The sequence below is a fragment of the Ictalurus punctatus genome, chromosome 8 (genome assembly GCF_001660625.3).
Source record: "Ictalurus punctatus breed USDA103 chromosome 8, Coco_2.0, whole genome shotgun sequence".
Taxonomy (NCBI): Eukaryota; Metazoa; Chordata; class Actinopteri; order Siluriformes; family Ictaluridae; genus Ictalurus; species Ictalurus punctatus.
The window spans coordinates 707,501-715,000 of NC_030423.2; the positions used below are offsets into that span (position 1 = coordinate 707,501).

General features: G+C 37.6%; 1 protein-coding gene across 1 annotated transcript in view; it reads right to left on the bottom strand.

The window, feature by feature from the left end:
- The window catches only part of sv2bb (synaptic vesicle glycoprotein 2Bb), a 23,146-nt gene that overhangs the window by 13,047 nt on the left and 2,599 nt on the right, over window positions 1-7,500 (bottom strand). The window contains exon 2 of the mRNA XM_017473638.3: window positions 1-27. This exon is cut by the window's left edge and continues 546 nt beyond it. The gene's annotated coding sequence lies outside the window, so the exon portion shown is untranslated. The remainder of the gene's footprint in view (window positions 28-7,500) is intronic.

Sequence of the window (7,500 nt, forward strand, 5' to 3'; positions counted from 1 at the left end):
ACATCGATCCAAGATGACATGTTGAACCTGTTAGAGGAAAAAAAAAACTGATTTTAATTCAATAAATATCAATCAGTGGCACTGATTATCTCTTTCATATCTAGACGCAAGAAATAAAACATTTATAACGGCAAGCAAGATATCGGAAAACTTACAGTTACAGCGTTAACACTGACTGTTACACAGCGCTGACACTGGAGACTCCTTCCACACACGTTACATAAACATCTCCTTACAGAAAACTTCACCACATCAACCATTATTTAAATCGGTTTATTATCAGTGGAGCGTGCGCTGTACACGTCCCCACGAACGAGCCGTTACTATAGAAACCATGACGTATTAGAACGAGTGTGTTAATATAAACCTGCGCTACTGTCAGAGCTGCTGTAAAACCTTCTGACCAATCACAATCCAGACCTCACCAGCACCGTGGTGTGAAATCAGATATCCTCTTGTAAATATACTCGGATTATAGTTGTTCTGAGCAAACAGTCATTTACATTGACCATAACGTTGCCAGATTCCTGAATCTGAAACCTTCATGTTACTTAATTGAATTAATTTCTTGTCTAAAGCCACCTGGCAGGGGGAAGGGTGACATTATGTATGTGTGTGTGTGTGTGTGTGTGTGTGTGTGTGTGTGTGTGTATGTGTGTGTGTGTGAGAAATTAAACCACTTTCACAGATGCTGCAAAATATCGATCATGTAACTGATGTAAGTCGTATATACACGTCTGCTGCTAACGAGGAAAAAAAGTATACGTGCGCATGAGTAACCGTTCGATAATGATATTTATCCTCATTAGTCGTTCCCACACCTCCGTCTGTCATCCTGAAGAACGACAAACATTTCAAGCCTAAAGAGGCGAGAGACGAATGGCTGATGGAGTTTTTCACGTTTCTGGACAGGAGAGGAAAACGGTGAGATTATGTAACATTACAGAGAGGGAAAAAAAAAGAAATCTGTTTATCTATCTGTTTGTCTTTGTCTTTCAATCTTCCAGCTATCTCTTCTTTTCTTTTTATTTTCCCCTCAAGGGTCTTAAATAACGCTCCATTCAATACAGCAGGGAATTTGGGATTTTCAGGCTCGGAATCTCTTCCTTCCCGCCTCAGAGCGTTCAACTGCTTAATGTCAGTGAGGTTCAGTAAACTATTGCCTGTGTGGCTTCTGTGTGGATATAAAAAGCTCTCGGATCGCTTTGGTCCTCTTAGTTTCCAGTGAAGGGAAATTGTATATAATGCTGCAGCGTACAAAGACGTTCTACACAACTGTGTGCCTCCAACTATGTAGAAGAACCACATACGGGTGTGATGCTCAGGGGTGCACATACTTTTGGCCAAATAGTGTGTCTATTGTGTCTCTTTGCTAACTGCGCATAAATAATTTGATCTTATTTATACGTTTATCAAATTCCGAGATAATCCATGCAGGTATGACCTTGCTCAGGGCGTCTGTGTTTTTCTGAGGAGACGCACTGGAAGGTTTTTCGATCCCAACTTGGGAAAGCACTCTGGATTGCGTCACTAGAGCCGAGGGGGCGGGGCTAAAGGTGACGTGAAACTGCGATGTCACATGAGATTAACTTGACATTTTTTCAGGAAAGAAATAACAAATAAAAGAAAGTCGTCTGTAGTTTTGATTAAATATTACAGACTCACGTTTGATGAGAGGTCTTTGTTTAGTTAGTTGGTTGATTAGTGTAGACAATTAGCTAGCATGTTATTAGCTAGCATGTTATTAGCTAGCATGTTATTAGCTAGCTACTGAATATTCTGCAGTAGAGTAAAGTTAAGTCGTTCTCTCTTTTCTCCAGACTCTGTGTGTGTGTGTGTGAAAACCATCCAAACCATCTCAAAGCTATTTTCGTTTTCTCGACCACTGACCGTCGTTTAAAATAATTTCTAGTTCGTAGCGGCCCTATCAGACACCAGCGTCTGCAAGGCTGAACTTCTTGTTGCTGTTTTTGTTCCTGTCTGTAAGTGCAGCGTTGCGTTTTCTCACCGTGCTCAATAACAAAGACAGATCAAGGTCAGGACTGGAATGAGTGTGTGTGTGTGTGTGTGTGTGTGTGTGTGTGTGAGTATGTGTGAGAGAGTGTGTTATTGTGAGCCAGTTTTATACACGAGCATGAGCTCTACACAAATAGAGGAGAGGTGCAGAAGTTTGAAGAACAATGCTGATCCTACGCTGTGTTGGCTCTCTCTCCGTGTGTGTGTGTGTGTGTGTGTGTGTGTGTGTGTGCATGAGTGGGTGTGTGTGTGGGTGGGTGTCAAGGCTGCATTGCATCTGCCAAAAGCTTGTGGGACTTCCAGAAAGAGAAACTTTACAGAGGACAGGAGGAGAGGAGGAGGATACACACACACGCACAGCCCACATCAGCCTTCACAAAGCATTTTAACATGCATTGGTGTTATTAATCTTGCCTGAATTTTACCTCATAATTACATTCAAGTCAGTAAACTTTTTTTAAATATAGAATTTAATAATCAATAGTTTAATAATTAAACATCTAAATATTTGTTACTTTATTAGTTAATTAATTAAGCAATTTAAGAAATCAGTCGGAAGGGACACACTTCTTTACAAAAATTCAGGATATTCCCTGTTTTATTATTAAGTATTAATTAGCGAAAAATGTTGTTATAAAATTACTACAATTTATAAGTTAATTCCTCAATGTTAATACATGAATACATTACATATATTTAAACAATATTTATCCATGAATTCATCACTAATGAATCATTCCTCTTTATTAGTAAGATAAGGGGAGCGACAATTCTTAAACTACAAATTGCAAAAATATTGTGATATAAGTAATATATTTAGTTATGATGATTACATATATATATATATATATATATATATATATATATATATATATATATATATATATATATATATATATATAAAAATATTCACAATAACATAGACATGAGCTAGGTATTTACAGAGGCTAACAATTTATCTAGATAGCACGCAGCTAAAATGTTTAATAGTGACATTGTGAAGATATAATGAGTGTGGAAATGACACAGAATTATCCGGAACGTCGACATTTACCTCAGATTTGTTGATAAATGACTGAAAAAAGACTCAGATCAACCAAAAATACACTTTGATTGCAGTTAGCATGAACCGCTTATACAACAGCTACAGTATAAACACCACAAGAGTGTGTCGTTCATGTGTGAACGGAGCAGAGTTATTTATCATATTTGACGTATTTTCTTCTTATTTCTCGTGTGACTGTGAATTATTTTGAACACTCGGGTTTATTTAGCACTGTCTCGGAGCTTTGCTCGTGTATCTGGGCTGCTTGCACTCGCTCCCTCGACGGCTCCGTCTCAAACACACTGCAGGTTTCCCAACACGGATCTGGGTCACGTTCTGCTGCATCTTTTTATTTATTTAAAGAAAGAAACTTTAGGGTGGACGTGTACACAGCGTGAGGATTTATCAGTGCTGCAGTATATCCTGACAGTGAACTTTATATATAAAATATTAGCTAGCTAATGATATAATATGAATAATAAACTTTCTTTATATAGCAACTTTTGTACATTAAAATACTGTCTTTTACAAATAAAAAACAAGAATAAAAAAGTTTAAAAAAGAGAAACATTAAATAATAGAAACAATATAAATAGGAATACTGTACTTCTACAAATGATAATAAAGTAACCATAATTAAATATTACAATAAAATAATTATAACCAAGATAATTAAATATTATCTAAAAAAAAATCTACTAAAATTTACAGTTAAACTCTAGAGTTATTTTTAAACCGTTCACATGTCCGTCACTTTTACGCTCAACTTTGCGATTGTGTTCAGCATTGACCTTTTACTTATTACTGTGAATTAGCTGTTACTGTAGCTACAGAAATGTATAACTGCCATGTTAGTGCCGAAATCAGTGCAGGACTACACTACCCATCAGCCCCTTCCCATCACATGACTCCACTGATCACACACACCTGTTCCCTATTGCCCTGAATGAGCACCGTTATTTGAGTGCTAGTTTTGTATAACTTTCTTTATTAGCATTTGTCTGTGTGTTAAATGAAACTTCTTATACTGAGACACTTATCATTACGGTAATGCTAAACTGTCACCATGACAACTAACATTAGCACGCTAAGCACAAATCGGGAAATACCATTGTATTTGATAATGTTATAACATCACACTTTAAGTCTTCCCTATAAGCATTTTTGTTTTGTTTTATTGCTGTTTGTCATTTAGGGGATTCAGGAAACAGAATCAGTAAATATGAATCATTTTCATTCATCTATTGTAGATCTTTCTGCTGTAAAGTGTTTTAAAATGTATTAAATTTTTCATTATAATCAACATGATGAAAGCCAGATACAAACGAATACGCTTCAGAGCAAAAAACAAGAAGAGCCGACTCCAAAACAGCAGGAAAAGTGACGTTCAGACACGGTCTTCCCTTCATATCTCACTCAGTCATGTTGATGTGTGTGTGTGTGTGTGTGTGTGTGTGTGTGTGAGGTTATCCTTATGATGATCATTTTCAGGGTTATTGAAAAAGTGCTCTATAAAGGAGTTGTAATATTGATTTATTATTACAAAAGTCGTGTGTAAAGAAGGTCAGAACTCTGATAAACAAAATGACAAAAAAGATGAAATGTGAGGAGAAAGAAAGAAAGATAGATAGATAGAGAAATAGAGAGAGCGAGAGATTGTAATGCGGGAGGGAAATCAGAGATGTGATGTTTTTTTAGGCCAGCTGCAATTTAATCCTGCTTAATACTGCGGAAATTTCATTCTGTCCACTGGCTGCTGAAAGCTTTAGATTGAACTCTCTGTCTTTCCGTGTGTGTGTGTGTGTGTGTGTGTGTGTGTGTGTGTGTGTTACAACAGAGCACTGAACCCTCCTCCATCATCTCGTATTACCATGTTCACCATGACGAGAGGATGGCAGCCGATAAAACGGAGACGATCAGAGCCTGCGATGTGATTGGCCGAGGAAAGGAGTGTCTGCTTCCTGTTTTACTTGGTTTGGTTCCGTGCTTTCTTTGGCTTTCTGACATGATAAAAAAAATCCCTTAGTCATAGTCTTAATCCTTAAATTATTCTTAGATTTAGTTTTGATTTGATTGATTTACTACAGCAATTTATATCAATTAATACTGAACCATTTTAGACAATAAAAAATACTTGTTTTTAGTCCTTTATAGCTGCTGCTGTAATCATAAAGACTGTTCTGTTGCTCATCCCAGGACTTTTAATCACTCTGAGTCGTATTCAGAGTCGAGTTAAGCACTCGTGAGGATTTAATACTGAAATTACACACATTAGACCGGAACTGCAGACTTCAGAAGTTACATGAGCGTTACGCATATGGGGGTGGAGTTTGTCTAAAACAGGGGCGTGTCTAGGTTTATCTCGATTCTGATCTTGAACTTAAGCACAGGTTTCTTTGTGTGATATCAGCTCGAGTGAGGAACGGTGTTAAGTCCAGCGCCACCGTCTGACTGTTCGATGTAACTATATGTAATATGTTGTGCTGAAATTTATGTTCTGGCTGTAAATGCACTCACACGCACTGTGGAATGTCATTCGAGGACATAAATATCACACCTTTAATTAATAATACAAAAATTCTTTTCCGCACAGACGGACATCAGAGGAGACGCATCTTAATATTGTGGGAATGAATAACTGTCAGAGCACGATGTAAAAACAGTAAATAAAATGTGTAATAATGGAGCGCACTGGATCAGGTGCTGTTCTACTGTACGCGCTGCCGAATAACGAGTGTGGAAGCCATTTTGTTCAATTAAACCCGTGATTAATGCCATAATTACAACTAGCGCCATTCACGCACTCGACTCAACAGGCATCATTTGGCCAAGTTCCGATTTATTTATTGATTTTAATAATCGTATGCGAACTATGCGATCATCTGAATCCTATTCTAACATGTAACTCCGCCTTCTGAATTTAGGCCACGCCCCCTGCCTCAGTCTGGCCCGGGAGTGGCGTGAGACCAGAAATTTGTGGCTGGTACAAATCGCTTTTGTGATGTAATACTGCAGATGGCTGGAAATGTTATGGCATCAGTCTGTTTACTGTAAAATGGTTTGAAATCACTAGACAATCACACACACACACACACACACACACACACACACACACACAAACACACACGGAGCAAATGGGATAGATAAATAAAAAAATTGAAAGGTCCATTAACCAGAATAGGAACTGTTACTTGGCCAGGCCTGGGTTGTATATACTGACTGCAATGCTCAGTGAAACACACACACACACACACACACACACACTCACTCACTCACACACACTCACACACACTCACACACACACCCTGGCACAATTTGCTAGCTGTAACTTATTGTTATTGATTCTGGCTGCGCCCATTCCACAGCAGCAGACACATAAAGTTGCAGTCACGATGAGAGGACTCTTCAGGGACTAGGTATTATTCCAGAGAACAGGAAACTGGACGGAATGTTGACATATAAATGTTGGAGTAGGAAAACTGGAATAAATAATTTTTGGGAGGGGAATTTATTTAAATGGGAAAAAAAATCCATTTAAATTTTAAGACGGTTTTCCTGACCTGATCTCTGTTGTGGATTTGGTAAAGTGGTAAATGAATTTTTAAACGCTATTTTATCTATTTATTTATTATTAAATAATATATATATATATATATATATATATATATATATATATATATATATATATATATATATATATTTTAAAGTGCTGTTTTTTCGCCACCTTGGGTGAGATATTACATTTATTTTTATTAGATGCGACTTGTGCTCACTAATAAAAGATGTATTTATTTCTATTTATACGTCTCCTCTAGTATCAGGTCATCCGGCCTACATAACAGCTCATTTATATATGATAAAGAAAGAAAGAAAGAAAGAAATGTAGTGTGAGAAGTGAAATAGGAGTAAAGATTGTATGTGTAGGGCTTCACCTCTCTTCTCACTACAAACCTTTCTCTAAATGGATTGCTATAGACCTGCTGTTTAATGGAGAAGCCAATGACCTGGTCGCTGGCCAGTAAATCAGTGTGTATCGCCTCGGAAAATCACTCGGAAATGAACACCAGGCACAGACCGTACCAACGCAGGCTCTGACGAGACCATTACCTCGATCACAGCGTGCTAGTGCCTGCCGTTCATTTCCCGAGTGACTATAAGGCTACACACGTTTAGTCTGCGTAACGCCATGGCACGATCTGTGTCTGTATTTGGATCTAAACCCAAAATGGGCGTGGCTTAAAAAACTGAATTTACACCATGAAGCAGGAAGTGTGAACAGGAAGTTGTTTGGAATTTGTTCTAACTTGAAAATAGTTGATCGTTTATGTAAATGTAAAAAGGTCAGTATTGTCTAACGGGAGCTTAAGATCACGGAGAGGAAAACATTACAGTGTGTAATTTACTGAAAGTGAATCTGAATTTTTTTCGTTGTTGGTAAA